Raw genomic sequence first — 15,883 nt, 5'->3', positions numbered from 1 at the left:
TTTTAAAGTCCCTAATTCATAAATAGCTTGCATTTCTGCTTTAGCCAACTGACTTGCTAAATCTTTTTTCTCCAGTGGTTTTTCATGTGTTTAATTCCACAAAAACATTTGATCCCTGTCACGCTGCAATTGTGGTGAACCCTAAAATGTTGAGATAGCGCATGGGTCGTAAGCCCCTTTTTGATGTTTCTTAGGTGCTCACTAATTCTAATTTTTAGAGATCATGAAGTACGACCTATGTACCACAAATTGCATGTACACTCAATCGCGTATATAACATTGTCAGTGTTACAAGTTACAAAGTCTGTTATTTTAAAATCATTGTTATTAATCAGTACCTCTGTTATTTTTCCGCTATCACTTGATATATTCCTGCACCCAATGCATATTCCGCATCGAAAGAAACCTTTCGATTTCACGGTGCACATGGGTCTTTTAGCAGGTTGTGCACTTTTCACAAGGTTCGTTCTTGTTAGGTGCCGCGGTCCGTGGCGCCGCTCGGTCTGTTTCCGAGCGACGACCGCGGCCGCTGCACCTTCCTCCCTGCCCGCCCGGCGCCTAGCAACTGGGGACGCCATGCGCGCTGATCCGCCGGGTACCTAGCAATGCTAGGACGCTGTGCGCGCCGAGCCACCGGGTCCATAGCAACGGGGACGCCACAGGCGGAGTGCGTTCCCCGTTGCCGTAATTAATTATTCACACATGTTTTCTCTGATCGTGCAGCAAGGCAGCTGCACGACATTTTGTGTAATTAGGCTCTGTACTCTTATTGGAGGGTTCCCTGTTATATGCCTCCTCAGTGCCTCACACAAACGCCGGTGATAGCTTCCTGTTTGCTGTTCCTGCCTTGCAGAATTCTGTTCCTGTCAGCTGTATTTGGTGGATCTTGCTCCCCGCCCTCTTGTACCTTGGAGATCCGAAGCCGGTGCTGGGAATACTTCTAGTCCTTGTGAACCTGTTGCTATCATCTGGGGTTCTCGCCCGGTTTCGTGAGTAGCGGCATCTGCCGCGTATTGCGGCCTATGCCGCTTAGCATTTACTTCTTTGAATTGGTGCGTTTGCGGAGGTTTCCGCTTTCACTGTCCTCCCCGGAACTCGGCGGTGCCGTGTGGGGGAGTGGACAGTGGTTTTCTTTGTAGTTCTTTTCCTTTGGCGGCGTGCCGCACATACGTTTAGTTTTTAGGTAGTTTATAGCCCCTAGCTTGGTTGTTTCAGTTAGAGGTCCCCTTGTTATTACCCTGTCTCAGTTCACGCTTTGTTTCTCCTTAAGACCTGAGGGGGCATCGGAGTTGGGCAGACCTAATCCGCCCTTCAAACGCGGCTGCCATAGGCCCAAGAAACCATAGTCGTTTAGGCGTGAATTGATAACACGGGTAAGACAACGGAGGTAGGGTGCTAGGGGCTATTACCTTCCCGTTTCCCGATCCCAGCATTCCGTCCTGGTGCTCAGGTCTCACCGTATAAGACCTCCCCTGTCCTGAGCATCAGGATCATAACATTATCACCGGCCAAAAACATAAAAAAAGGGGGTTTAATTTTTTCCATTGTTTTGGTGGGTCTAAAAATTCGGCTTCATGAATCTGGCAGGTTTAGGGCCAAATCCCAGTCAGCTTTTGGTTAACCAAATTCAGGAACTAACTCAGATGGTTGAGGACCTTACTCTTCGGGTGAGATCGCAGGAAGATCTTTTGCGAGCCTCCCCGAGTATGGTCCCAGAACCAAAAATGCATTTACCTGACCATTTTTCGGGTAACCGAAAAGATTTTTTTAATTTTAAGGAAGCTTGTAAGCTTTATTTTCGTTTAAGGCGCCGTTCCTCTGGTACTGAGTCTCAGCGGGTTGGGATTGTTATGTCGTTGCTCCAGGGTGATCCACAGACCTGGGCGTTTGGGCTAAGAACAGATGATCCTGCCTTGTTATCAGTAGATGCCTTTTTTAAATCTTTAGGCCTGCTATATGATGACCCTGATAGAGAGGCGTCAGCTGAGAGTCACCTGCGTGCCCTTAAGCAAGGTAAAAATCCAGCAGAGGTGTATTGTACCGAATTTCGCCGTTGGTCGAACGACTGTGGCTGGAATGACCCGGCCCTGCGCAGTCAGTTTCGCCTCGGTTTGTCTGAAGTTATTGAAGACAGTCTCCTTCAGTACCCCGCTCCTGAGACTCTCGACAAACTCATGGAGCTCGCTATTAAAATAGATCGTCATCTCCGAGAGCGGAGGGTTGAGAGAGGAACAACTTTTAGGCCTAATCCTTGTGTTTATACCTTTCCTGAGGACGTTGAGGAGTCCATGCAAATGGGTCTCTCCCGGCTGTCCCCAGAGGAAAGAACCAGAAGGTTAAGTTCTGGTCTTTGTTTGTATTGTGGTGGTAAGGGACATATTGCTCGTAACTGCCCGAACAAGTCGGGAAACGCTCTGACCAAGTGAATTGTGAGGGGGTTCACTTGGGTCTGCAGCTAATCTCCTCTAATGATTCTCTATTAGTTCCTGTTAAGATTTCCTTTGGCCTCAGTTCGTTGGTGTCGGCCTTCGTCGACAGTGGAGCTGCAGGAAATTTTATGGATTTAGCTTGGGCTAAGGCTTTAGGCATTCCACAGATACCCTTAGATAAATGTATCATCATGCACAGCTTGGATGGGGGTCCGCTTTCCAATGGGATAATTACTCACCGCACACCTCCAGTATTGCTGACATTGGGGGCCCTACATTCAGAAGATATAGAATTTTACCTTACACGTTGTCCGGCAGTTCCAGTAGTTTTGGGTCACCCCTGGCTTGCCTTTCATAATCCCACCATTGATTGGCGGTCTGGGGAGATTTCCCAATGGGGTCCTTTTTGTGTTAAGGAATGTATTTCCCATCCAGTCCGGGTTGCGGCAGTCATCCCAGAACTTATTCCTGTGGAATATCAGGATTTTGCCTATGTTTTCTCCAAAGGCAATGCGAACGTACTGCCTCCCCATGGTCCTATGACTGTGCGATAGATTTAGTTCCAGGTGCCACTTTACCTAAGGGGAGATTATATGCCCTGTCCGGGCCAGAAACCACGGCTATGGATAATTACATTCAGGAGAGCCTGAAAAAAGGCTTTATTAGGCCTTCGAAATCTCCATTGAGTGCAGGTTTTTTTTTTTTGAGAAAAAAGATGGGTCGCTCAGACCATGTATTGATTTTCGGGCTCTGAATAAAATTTCTGTTAAGAACACCTACCCTTTGCCATTGATTTCAGTACTTTTTGATCAGTTACGCTCCGGCGTTATCTTCTCAAAAATCGATCTTAGAGGAGCTTACAACCTCATCCGAATAAGATCTGGGGATGAGTGGAAGACGGCTTTCAGCACTCAGTCGGATTACTATGAATACCTGGTGATGCCGTTTGGGCTGTCAAATGCTCCTGCGGTATTTCAAGACCTCATCAATGATGTTCTTCGTGACTTCCTTGGGAAGTTCGTAGTCGTTTATTTAGACGACATTTTGATATACTCTGAGTCTATGGAACAACATATTACCCAGGTGCGTCTGGACTTCAAAAATTACGGGAGAATCATTTATACGCTAAGCTTGAGAAATGTGATTTTCACTTCACAGAAGTGTCCTTCTTAGGGTATATTATTTCTCCCCAGGGATTTTTCATGGAACCGAAAAAACTCCAGGCCATCCTTAATTGGGCGCAACCCACAAATTTAAAAGCAATTCAGCGCTTTTTAGGGTTTGCAAATTATTATAGGCGGTTCATTCATACCTTTTCTGATTTGGTCGCTCCTATAGTAGCACTGACTAAAAAAGGAGCGGATCCTTCCAATTGGTCGCCTGAAGCTGAGTCTGCCTTTCGGGCCTTGAAGCAGGCCTTTGTCTCGGCTCCTGTCTTCAGACACCCTAATCCGGAGCTCCCCTTTATTGTTGAGGTTGATGCCTCAGAGGTTGGAGTGGGGGCTATCCTTTCTCAGGAAGATCCGGAGTCTCAGGAATTACATCCTTGTGCCTTCATGTCCAGGAAATTCTCCTCCGCAGAATCCAACTATGACGTTGGTAATCGAGAATTACTGGCAGTTAAATGGGCTTTCGAGGAGTGGAGGCATTGGCTGGAGGGAGCTAGGCATACTATTACAGTATTTACTGACCATAAGAACCTGCAGTATATTGAGTCAGCTAAACGGCTTAATGCTCGGCAGGCACGTTGGGCATTGTTTTTTACTCGTTTCAGGTTTATTATCACCTTCAGGCCTGGTTCCAAGAATACGAAAGCTGATGCCCTGTCACGTTGCTTTCTTCCGGTTCACAATAGCAATCCTGTTACTACCCCCATAGTTCCATCATCTGTCATCCGGGCAGGCCTCACACAGGATTTATTTACTCAGTTAATCCAGCTTCAACAGCAGGCTCCTAGACTTACTCCTGCTGATCGTCTCTTTGTCCCTGAATTTTTGAGAGGCACTGTTTTAGCTGAGTTTCATGACAACAAAGTCTCTGGTCATTCAGGTATCACTAAGACCTTGGAGTTAGTCTCTCGCTCGGTGTGGTGGCCTAGTCTTTCTAAAGACATAAGGGAATTTGTCCATTCCTGTCAGGTTTGTGCACAGCATAAGGTCCCTCGTTCGTTACCGATCGGGCAACTCATACCTTTAGCGGTTCCTCTCAGGCCATGGTCTCATATTTCCATGGATTTCATGGTGGACCTTCCCCTTTCAGCCGGATTTCGAGTAATTTGGGTGGTAGTGGATCGTTTTAGTAAGATGGCTCATTTCATTGCTCTTCCCCGATTGCCCTCTGCTCAAGGGTTTTCAGTCTTGTTTCTCCGTCATGTGTTCAGGCTCCATGGGTTGCCCAGGGATATTGTCTCTGATCGGGGTCCGCAATTCATTGCCCGTTTTTGGAAAGTTTTTGTTCCTCATTAAATATGAAACTCTCTTTAACATCTGGGAACCATCCACAATCTAACGGGCAAACCGAACGAGTCAACCAGTCATTAAAACAATATTTACGCTTGTATTCGGCCAAACTCCAGAATGATTGGTCTGAATTTCTTCCTTTAGCCGAATTTGCTTATAATAACTCTTGTCATTCTTCCACCAAGCAGTCCCCATTCTTTTCAGTCTTTGATTTTCATCCTAGAGCCAACTCTTTTTTCCATCATTCTCCAGTCTCCTCGTTGACCTTAACCTCCCATCTCAGAACAATTTGGAGAAAAGTGCACCTTGCCCTGAGAAAAGCTGCCTTCCGAGAAAATACATTTTCTGATAGGCTCCGACGTCCTTGCACTTTTAAGGTGGGAGATAAGGTGTGGTTGTCAACTCGCAACATCAAGCTCCGACAACCCTCGGCTAGATTGGGACCCAAATTTATTGGACCATTCCTTATCATTAAGAAGGTCAACCCAGTTGCTTTTCGGCTACGCTTGCCGAGATCTCTCAGAATTGGCAATACTTTTCACTGTTCCCTTTTGAAACAGTATTTTTCTTCCAGGAGATTTCCTCGGAGGACTTCCCAGGGTAGATCTCCGGTGGATGTTCAGGGGCAACAAGAGTTCTTGGTGGAGAAGGTTTAAGATTCAAAAGGCTTTATTTTTTGGTTCACTGGAAAGGCTATGGTCCGGAGGAAAGGTCTTTGGTCCTGGATAAGGATCTACATGCCCCTAAACTCAAGAGATTATTCTTTCAGGAATTTCCTCAGAAACCTGGCTTTAGGGGTTCTTTAACCCCTCCTCAAGGGGGGGTACTGTTAGGTGCCACGGTCCGTGGCGCCGCTCGGTCTGTTTCCGAGCGATGACCGCGGCCGCTGCACCTTCCTCCCTGCCCACCCGGCGCCTAGCAACTGGGGACGCCGTGCGCGCTGAGCCACCGGGTCCCTAGCAACGCTAGGACGCCGTGCACGCCGAGCCGCCCGGGTCCATAGCAACGGGGACGCCACAGGCGGACCGCTTTCCCCGTTGCAGTAATTAATTATTCACACATGTTTTCTCTGATCGTGCAGCAAGGCAGCTGCACGACATTTTGTGTAATTAGGCTCTGTACTCTTATTGGAGGGTTCCCTGTTATATGCCTCCTCAGTGCCTCACACAAACGCCGGTGATAGCTTCCTGTTTGCTGTTCCGGCCTTGCAGAATTCTGTTCCTGTCAGCTGTATTTGGTGGATCTTGCTCCCCGCCCTCTTGTACCTTGGAGATCCGAAGCCGGTTCTGGGAATCCTTCTAGTCCTTGTGAACCTGTTGCTGTCATCTGGGGTTCTCGCCCGGTTTCGTGAGTAGCGGCATCTGCCGCGTGTTGCGGCCTATGCCGCTTAGCATTTACTTCTTTGAATTGGTGCGTTTGCGGAGGTTTCCGCTTTCACTGTCCTCCCCGGAACTCGGCGGTGCCGTGTGGGGGAGTGGACAGTGGTTTTCTTTGTAGTTCTTTTCCTTTGGCGGCGTGCCGCACATACGTTTAGTTTTTAGGTAGTTTATAGCCCCTAGCTTGGTTGTTTCAGTTAGATGTCCCCTTGTTATTACCCTGTCTCAGTTCACGCTTTGTCTCTCCTTAAGACCTGAGGGGGCATCGGAGTTGGGCAGACCTAATCCGCCCTTCAAACGCGGCTGCCATGGGCCCAAGAAACCATAGTCATTCAGGCGTGAATTGATAACACGGGTAAGACAACGGAGGTAGGATGCTAGGGGCTATTTCCTTCCCGTTTCCTGATCCCAGCATTCCGTCCTGGTGCTCAGGTCTCACCGTATAAGACCTCCCCTGTCCTGAGCATCAGGATCATTACAGTTCTTAGGTTAGGGGCCTTCCTAAAAATACATTTGGGTCTCTCTGGCAATAATTGACCAATAATAGGGTCTTTTCACAGAATCCCCCAATGTCTGTTGAGGGATTTCTCTAAAATTTTGTGTTGGCTGTTGAACGAAGTAATAAATGCCCAGTCAAATTGTGACCCTTTTTCCTTCTCCTCTTTCTTTTTTGACTGTAGGAGGTCTTTACGGTCAAGCTTTGCCACTTCAATTTTAGTGCTTTCTATCTTCTCAATTGGGTTCCCTGAAGCCTTAAATTTAGACTTCATCTCCTCCGCTTGGGCCTCATAAAGTTCACAATTTGTACAATTGCGTTTCAAGCGTGTAAACTGGCTATCAGGGATGGAATTTAGCCAGTTAGGGTGGTGGCAACTTGTGGCATTAATGTAAGCACCTTAGTCAGTTGGCTTAATAAACGTTTTCGTTTCTATCTTATTATTTTCAATAAAAATAGTTATATCTAAAAAATTTATAGTTTCGCTACTACTATCAAACGTAAAAAATATGTTTTCAGTGTTAGAATTTAGGTAATTAAAAAACTGCTTAAGGGTACCTCATTACCCTTCCAAATAAAAAAAGACGTTGTCTTTGTACCTTTTCAGGACACCAGGTTCGCTCCGAAGGGACAATGGTTCCAGATAGTAGAATCCTCCCATTGTCCCATGAAGATGTTCGCATAACTTGGAACGAACCTGGTGCCCATGGCGGTACCGACGTCTTGAAGAAAAAATGTACCATTAAATGAAAAATAATTATTTTCTAAAATGAATAATACTCCTTTCTTAATGAATTCCTGTAGATGCTCATTTAATCCACTATCATGTAGGGCCTTGGACACTGCTTCAAGGCCCTTCTGATGTTCCATGATAGTGTAAAGTGAGCGTACATCCGTCCCTACCATAATATAATCTTCTTCCCATTGGACAGCCTCCAACACATTCAGAAAATCTTGGGTATCTTTAAGGTGTGATGGGTATTTACTGACTAAAGGTTGCAGATAATAATCCAGGAATTCTGATAGGTTTGAGGTAACGGAACCAATACCAGAGACTATCGGTCTTCCTGAGGGGTTTTCTGGATCCTTATGGATCTTAGGCAGAATGTATAGAACTGGAATAGCCGGTTCTTCATTTAGCAAAAACTTCTTCTCTTTTTCTGCTAAAGTCCCATTTGAAAAGTATTCTTCTAAAAGTTTCTCCTGCTTACGTAGAATACTTTCTGTCGGGTCAGATTTCAACATGTGGTATGTATACCCATCATTCAGTTGTCGGAGCACTTCTTTATTATAATTGTCTTTAGTCATAAGGACAATACCTCCCCCCTTGTCTGAAGGTTTTATAACTAAATCCTCACATTCACGTAATCTTTTTAATGCTTAACGTTCTTTAAACGTTAAATTATATGTTGGTAGTTTATTCTCTATCTCTCTGATATCATCTGCAACTAGTCTTGAAAATGTCTCTAGGAAGTTTCCCCTTATAAAGGTAGGGTTAAAGACAGACTTGGGCTTAAATGGAGTTTCCTCCACCCTTTCCAAATCAGTTTTCTCCTTATTGAGAATTTTTTTTTTTAAGCTAAGCTTCCTTATAAACTTTTGCTAGTCTATAAAAGGTACTAAATTTGTTCAGAGGTACAGACGGGGCAAATTTAAGTCCTTTTTCAAGGAGGGAAATTTCCTCTTTAGCTAATAGGTGATCGGTCAGGTTGAAAATTTAAATTTTTTCCTTACTAGTATCATCTGTTGTCACTGTTGTCTTTAGGGCAGATTTTTCTTTTCTCCTAGAGTCTTTCCTAATACCCTTCCTTTTTAATTTCTTTTATGCCTGTTTGTTCTTTTTTTCCCCTCTACACCCTCTGTATTTTATCTTCTGGGGTATTGTCCCTTCCTTCTGGATAAAAAAGAAGAGGAAGGGTTAATCTCACTCTCTAGTTCTTTGTATCTGTTATGTAACCTCAAATTTGGAGTGACAGGGTGAGAATCCTCCCTTTGGTGCCAATTTCTTAGAGATATTGATCGCCATCTTGTCATCTCTATCAGCATCCTGATGTCTCTTCATCCTCTCCTTATTTTTCACATAATGTATTTTCTCTGTACGTTTCCCTTTAAGCGGTATTAATGCAGGATCCGTATAATCTCCTCTGAATGCACCCATATCATTATATTCTAGGTCTATCTTTCTTTTAGGGTTTCTCCTTTGTGGTGGAATCCATTTATTTTTACTTTTATTTTTAGGGGATATAGGGATAGGTGATGGTAAATAATCAACGCTCCCCTCTTCCTCTACTATCTCCTGATCTGACTCTTCTTCTTCTACAGTACCCCTTTTCTTATCTCTATTAAATTTGCTTACTTTACGCTCGATGAGTACCTTCTCATTCTTTCTGAGTGAGAGTTCTACTCGTTTTTCTAAGTCTTTGTATTCCTGTAAGTCAACAAAGGGATGGATCAATGATTTGTAATTCACAATCTCCCCCTCTAAATGCTCTAACTCCTGCTTTCTGTCATGTATTAATAATTTCATTAAGGAGGTGGAACACACAATGAGTGTCCTTTCCCATTCTAATTTGAACTCCTCACTTGCTGATGAAAAAGAAGCTGCCTTGTTAATTAGGAGTCCTTTTGGTATGATCTGGTGGGAGAGGTACCTTTCCAGGGCTACCATCTCCCACCAGATTCTATTTTCCTTTAATAGGATCACCTCTAATTGTTTCATAAGGCTCTCCAGATTTCATCAACTAAAACTATGGAGTCCCCTTCTTCTCTGAACACATAATCGAATTCAGAATTTCTACTTTCTCTTATTTTAAACATGGTACAGTACAGATAAATTCTTAGCAAGGAAAGAACAGATATAGTAGCAAAGAAATTTAAAGAACTATTCCGTGTGCAAGAAGCGGCCTGTTAATGGTAAACTCCTGGAGGTATCCTTCACCCCTCACCAGTAGTGCTAACATCAACAAGAAAAATATGGAGAAAACCACTTAACCAGCGCTTCCGTTTGTTCAATAATTCACTTAATTCTCATCAGATTATCCCCGTCATTTGTATATGTAACAAAGAAATAGGAGAGAGAATATAGTGTAACACAGTTTTTAATCTACAAACAACATATAAATGAAATTAAATCCAATGGTCTTTTTTTCAACCTTAGATACTATGTTACTATGTTACCATACAGTAGCACCCTTTCTACATGTTACATAACACAGTAGTGCACCTTATACACATAATGCCACAAATAAGTAATGTCCTTATAGACATATTGCCACACATTAGTAATGCCCTTATACACATATCGCCACGCAGTAATGGCCCTTACACATATGCCACACATTATTAATGCTCTTTTACACATAATGCCCCCATACACAGGGTACTCTGACCCAATTTCAGCAAGGGATAGCCAACCCCAACAATAGAAAAAATAAATAAAATCGATGAGAGGGCAGAAAACGAATAGATAAAAATATATGAAATAATAATAATTAGCATTATATTAAGTATACACCAGAGCCAATAGAAAAGAAACAAAAAATAGTAAGCAGTAAAAATCACTGGGTGCCACACACGCAGAGGTGTAGGGGGTGCAAAATGTATTAAACATAGGGGGGGGGATTTAACTACGTTCCACTTTAGACCCTTGCACCTCTTACTTGCTATCACTCAATGCTGAAAAAGCATTCGATCTAGTTTCCTGGGACCACTTATTTGTCACCATTAATAAATTTGGCTTCCCTGATCAATTGAGTTCGCTCCTACGAATATTATATACTAACTCCCCCTCTCAAATAATTTGTAATGGACACCTAGCTGCCCCTATACACTTAGGTAGAGGCACCAGACAGGGCTGCCCTCTTTCACCTCTTTTGTTCGCATTGGCCATTGAACCCCTAGCGATTGCCCTTCGCTCACTACTTGAATTTCGTGGTATTCAAATTGCCCTTCATTCTCTCAAGATCGCGCTTTTTGCAGACGACATGTTGCTGTTCCTTTCTGACCCCTTTACCTCCATTGCAGCCATTTTACAATCCATTAATTCGTTTGGCCTCTTTTCTGGGTTCAAAATTAATTATGAGAAGTCTGAACTCCTCCCACTGACTCTTCTGCGTCTGCTCTTCTGTCTTCTTCTTCCTCCTCCTCTGTCCTGTCTATATTTAAACACAATACGTCTAGGTTGTGTTATGCACACCAGTGCCTGCAGGAATGTACTGGTGTCTGAACTGTTATGCACACCAGTGCCTGCAGGAATGTACTGGTGTTTGAACTGTTATGCACACCAGTGCCTGCAGGAATGTACTGGTGTCTGAACGGATAGGGATGCAAAACAAATGAACTCACAGACAGACTGGGGAATATGACATTACGTACACAGAAAGTGATAGGGTAACAAAATAAACACAAAGTGAACAGAGAAGCCCAGAGGCTAAGAAACTGGGTGTCTCCCTAGTATTAGTAATGCTCAGATGGAAAAAGCAAGATGTTGTGTTTTAATACGTAGAGAACCCGAAATGCTGTTGCTAAGGGCAACAGCAAAACCCTAAAGGGTTACCAACGGGTGTGGCAGTAAACTCCTTGGTCAGAGATGGAATGATAGACACAAGGAGAGTCTCCACAATCCTAATCCTCATTTGCAGTGCACAGGTTCAGCTTACTGCCACTCAACTGACCCCTGAACACCTTGCACAGTGAGACAGGATTTAGGCAGGCAATTCTGAGAATACAGCCGCAAACTTGCTAAGTTCACAGAGTAGCAAAAGAACCCCAGCAAGTTAAACGACTGACTCCAGTCTTACTGCTAGGTCTGGATTGGCAGAGTGTAATACCAAATCCCCAGGCCTATTTGCAGTAAGCAACAACAAATACAAAGCTACACAGTACTGGCTAACTTTTAGGAACTGACTAACCAACAAAGATTCAGCAGCATCTGCTTAACCTGAGAAGAGGCCTTATATAGCAGGTGCTGTCCACGCCCCACTCAGACCTCACAGACTGTGAGCACAAAAACCAGCACCGGATCCCCTGCCGTGCACAGAGCCTGTAACCACTGCACAGCAAAAGACCCGAACCGGAGTATCAGCTGCGCTCAGGTTACTCCGCTAGCACTTGTCTCCCGGTTGCCATGACGACGTGGCAGCACAGGGCAGGAGACCCTAACAGGTTGAAATATTCGGCCATTTATATCTCGCCCTCTTTGTCCGGTATCTATGCCCTTAACTTCTCTCCCATTTTACAAAATATTGCTACACACCTAGATACCTGGTCGTCTTTGCCCTTGTCCCTTATGGGGAGGATTGCTGTGGTGAAAAGCGTTATTTTTCCTAAACTGTCTTATCTTATCCAGATGCTGCCATATGCTCTGTCAAAACCAGATCTCCAATACTGTGAAAAACTTTTTACCAAATTTCTATGGTCTGGTTAAAGACTCTGTGTAGCACTAGCTAAACTCAAGCTACGCAAAAATACGGGTGGCCTGGCTGTGCCAGATATATCCTCTTTTACCAAAGCATTGGCATTTCAATATATATTTGACTGGTTGCTCTCTCGCTCTACCTACTCTAATTATGATTTAGAACAATCACTTTGTGCTCCATTTGATCTCCGTGCTTTGCTTCATACCCCTAAAACTATCCTTCCTTCCTTAGCTCGTACTAATCCTCTCTTTTGGGATGCAAGATGAAAGAAAAAGAAATACCTGAAGGTATTGCTATTCCCAGGCGCGAGATGGGTGGTTCACCACAGCAGCTAAACAAGAAGTGGGGTTGAAGCAAGATTGGTTAGGTTTGGAGAGTAGACACAAATGGGCGCAGATGCAGCCAAGGCGTTAAAAGGCCTAGATAAATGTCACCACATTTAAAGTAAGAGATATTCAGATAGAAAGTTTAAGCCTTTTTACACCCTTAGCGCAATTCACAAAATAACGTCCCTTCTTATCTTTTTGGATGTCAAGCTTCCTCCTCGTTCTTCTTCTGGGGAGGAGACTCTGATCCGTGTATTCCAACACGATATGAAAGAAAAAGACAACCACCAATGTGCAGGATCTTCTTTCACAAATAGTCTCTATATATAGTGTCTCTATAGTGAGGTACAAGCTTCAGCATACCAAACACTCGTTTGGACAAATAGCAATATGTGATTTAAAAATCTTTCATCTTCCGTTTCTTTAATATTCGTGTAGTATAGTGATTTGAAGTGAAGGATAGTCCAATCTGGAACGTACCCAAAACTCACACATTAAGTGTAGACCATAAACACATCTAGGTATCTTTGGGGTATATTGCGTACCCGAACTCACAGTGTGCGACGTAGAATCACTCGTGTAAAGGTATCTTTTAACAGGGATAATTCAATATTCCTTTTCTCTCTCGGAGATCTCGTGTGCTCAGTGTAGATATAAGAAGAAAAAGAAAAAGCAATTTTCGTGCAGAGTGTTTTTGATAAAAGTGAAAATTTAAAATGCTCAAAGGGTAAATCCTTCACCACTTTACTTTATATGTAAACTCCACCCAAAATAGGGGGGAAGGGAAATTCGTAAATCTAACGACCCATACAAGGGAGACCACTGGAATGCGTACCCAGCACTCACACAGCCAGTGCTGGTTCTAAACGTATCTAGGTATCTTTGGGATCAATTCATATGGCGTACCCGAACTCACAGTGTGGAACGTGTGGTAGTTCGTATAAAGGTATCTTTAAGGGCCCAGTGCTGCTCTTCCAGTAGGTCTTCAACCATTCATGGATTCGCTCGAGCAGGAAAGTAAGATAAAACAGAAAGAAGATACTGTGTAGTACGTTCTAAAAGGAATGAATTTAATGGTATCGCTCAAACTATAGCGTACCTCACTCACACTTCACAAGAGTATTATATACACATCAAGGTATCTTTAAACATTTCTCATATCGATTAGGTGCATTCAAACCAGGGATGGGTGCTCAAGAGAGAAGCTGATCATGGGGAAGTGCGTACCGAACACTCACAAAGGAAATGAGGGAATCAAGTATATCAAGGTTTCTTTAACACATGAAAGACTCTTCAAGCAGTCCGTACCCCAACTCACACTCTGTGGTGTAGTGCTGCTCCTATCAAGGTATCTTTCTCAGATGGTCAAAAAAATGCCCCCTTCTCCAATAATTTTCTTCTGACGCAACATATGTCCACCATTTGTTCCATAAAAACCAGTAATTTATTTAAACAGAATGAAAAAGTCCAAATTCCAAAAAAGGACAAGATATCCCAATAAAGACAGAGCAATAAAAAATAAAAAATAAAAAAGATTAAAAAACAGTTTTCCAGCTAAAATAGCTAATGGCTACTCACACTCCTGAGGCAGTATCAGTTTTTTCTGTCTTTTTCGTTTTTTTCCCCCAATTTTATTTCTGTTTTTGGGTTTGCCTCCTCTTTTCCCTCTTTTTGTCTTGTATGTATTTATCGGTAATTCGTCTGGGGTGTGTGATTGTCTAAAAAACGGGGTGTCCTCTCTCCATTTCTAAGTGGTGAGAATCTATTCGAGATGGCCAGAGGATCTCTCCTTGTTTGGTATCGGATTGATCTATATTGCCCTGGGGGAACCTCTCTCCATTCTGGAGTTCTATCCCTATAGTTATCCCTTCTGATGTACTTTCTATCAGGGCCTCTCTGATTAGATCTGGGTGTAAACGGAGTTACAGATCTCTGGAGTGAGCTATTTCTATTCAGCTTTCTATTTCTATAATCCCAGTGGTTTGGTGGTCTTGATGTTCCTAAATCCTGGGGTTTTCTTTTATAGGTGCGTGATCTATTTTTATATCTTACTTCAGTATTGTCATATCTTTCTATCTCAGGAGGACCATCTAAATCTGATTTATCCCGATTAAACTTCTTTAATTTTTTCTCCATTAGTTGTCTTTGTGTTCTCTTTAATCTCACCTCAATATCTTTTTCCAAATCCTTGTACTCCTCAGAATTAGCATAAGGAGCTACCAAAGATTTGTAGACCGATATTTCTTCATCTAGTTTAGTTAGTTCTCTTTTCCTCTCTTTGATGATCAAACGCATCAATTCAAAGGAACAGGTATCTATAATGGTCTCCCACTCTTTTTTGAAATCCTCCCTAGAGGTTTCGAATGTTGAGGTTTTTGAGATTTTTAGACCTCGGGGAATTAATTCTTGGGTTAAGTACCGTTCTAATGTTGTCACCTCCCACCAGAGTTTATTCTCCTTGGTGAGGGTTGACTCTAGTTTATCCATTGTACTTTGCAGATCCCCATCTAATAATTCTATTTGATCGGTATCGCCCCTAAAGTTCCTCTCGAACATAGACAATCTTTGTTCCCGACAAGAAAACATTTTTTTAACACACTTTGCTGCCCGGCTGGTCTGCTCTCCACTGGTGAAAAGGTAGAAGCAAGATTGGTTAGGTTTGGAGAGTAGACACAAATGGGCGCAGATGCAGCCAAGGCGTTAAAAGGCCTAGATAAATGTCACCACATTTAAAGTAAGAGATATTCAGATAGAAAGTTTAAGCCTTTTTACACCCTTAGCGCAATTCACAAAATAACGTCCCTTCTTATCTTTTTGGATGTCAAGCTTCCTCCTCGTTCTTCTTCTGGGGAGGAGACTCTGATCCGTGTATTCCAACACGATATGAAAGAAAAAGACAACCACCAATGTGCAGGATCTTCTTTCACAAATAGTCTCTATATATAGTGTCTCTATAGTGAGGTACAAGCTTCAGCATACCAAACACTCGTTTGGACAAATAGCAATATGTGATTTAAAAATCTTTCATCTTCCGTTTCTTTAATATTCGTGTAGTATAGTGATTTGAAGTGAAGGATAGTCCAATCTGGAACGTACCCAAAACTCACACATTAAGTGTAGACCATAAACACATCTAGGTATCTTTGGGGTATATTGCGTACCCGAACTCACAGTGTGCGACGTAGAATCACTCGTGTAAAGGTATCTTTTAACAGGGATAATTCAATATTCCTTTTCTCTCTCGGAGATCTCGTGTGCTCAGTGTAGATATAAGAAGAAAAAGAAAAAGCAATTTTCGTGCAGAGTGTTTTTGATAAAAGTGAAAATTTAAAATGCTCAAAGGGTAAATCCTTCACCACTTTACTTTATATGTAAACTCC

This window comes from Pseudophryne corroboree, chromosome 4 (genome assembly GCF_028390025.1).
Source record: "Pseudophryne corroboree isolate aPseCor3 chromosome 4, aPseCor3.hap2, whole genome shotgun sequence".
Classification (NCBI taxonomy): domain Eukaryota; kingdom Metazoa; phylum Chordata; class Amphibia; order Anura; family Myobatrachidae; genus Pseudophryne; species Pseudophryne corroboree.
Note: the sequence above shows the minus strand (reverse complement) of the source record.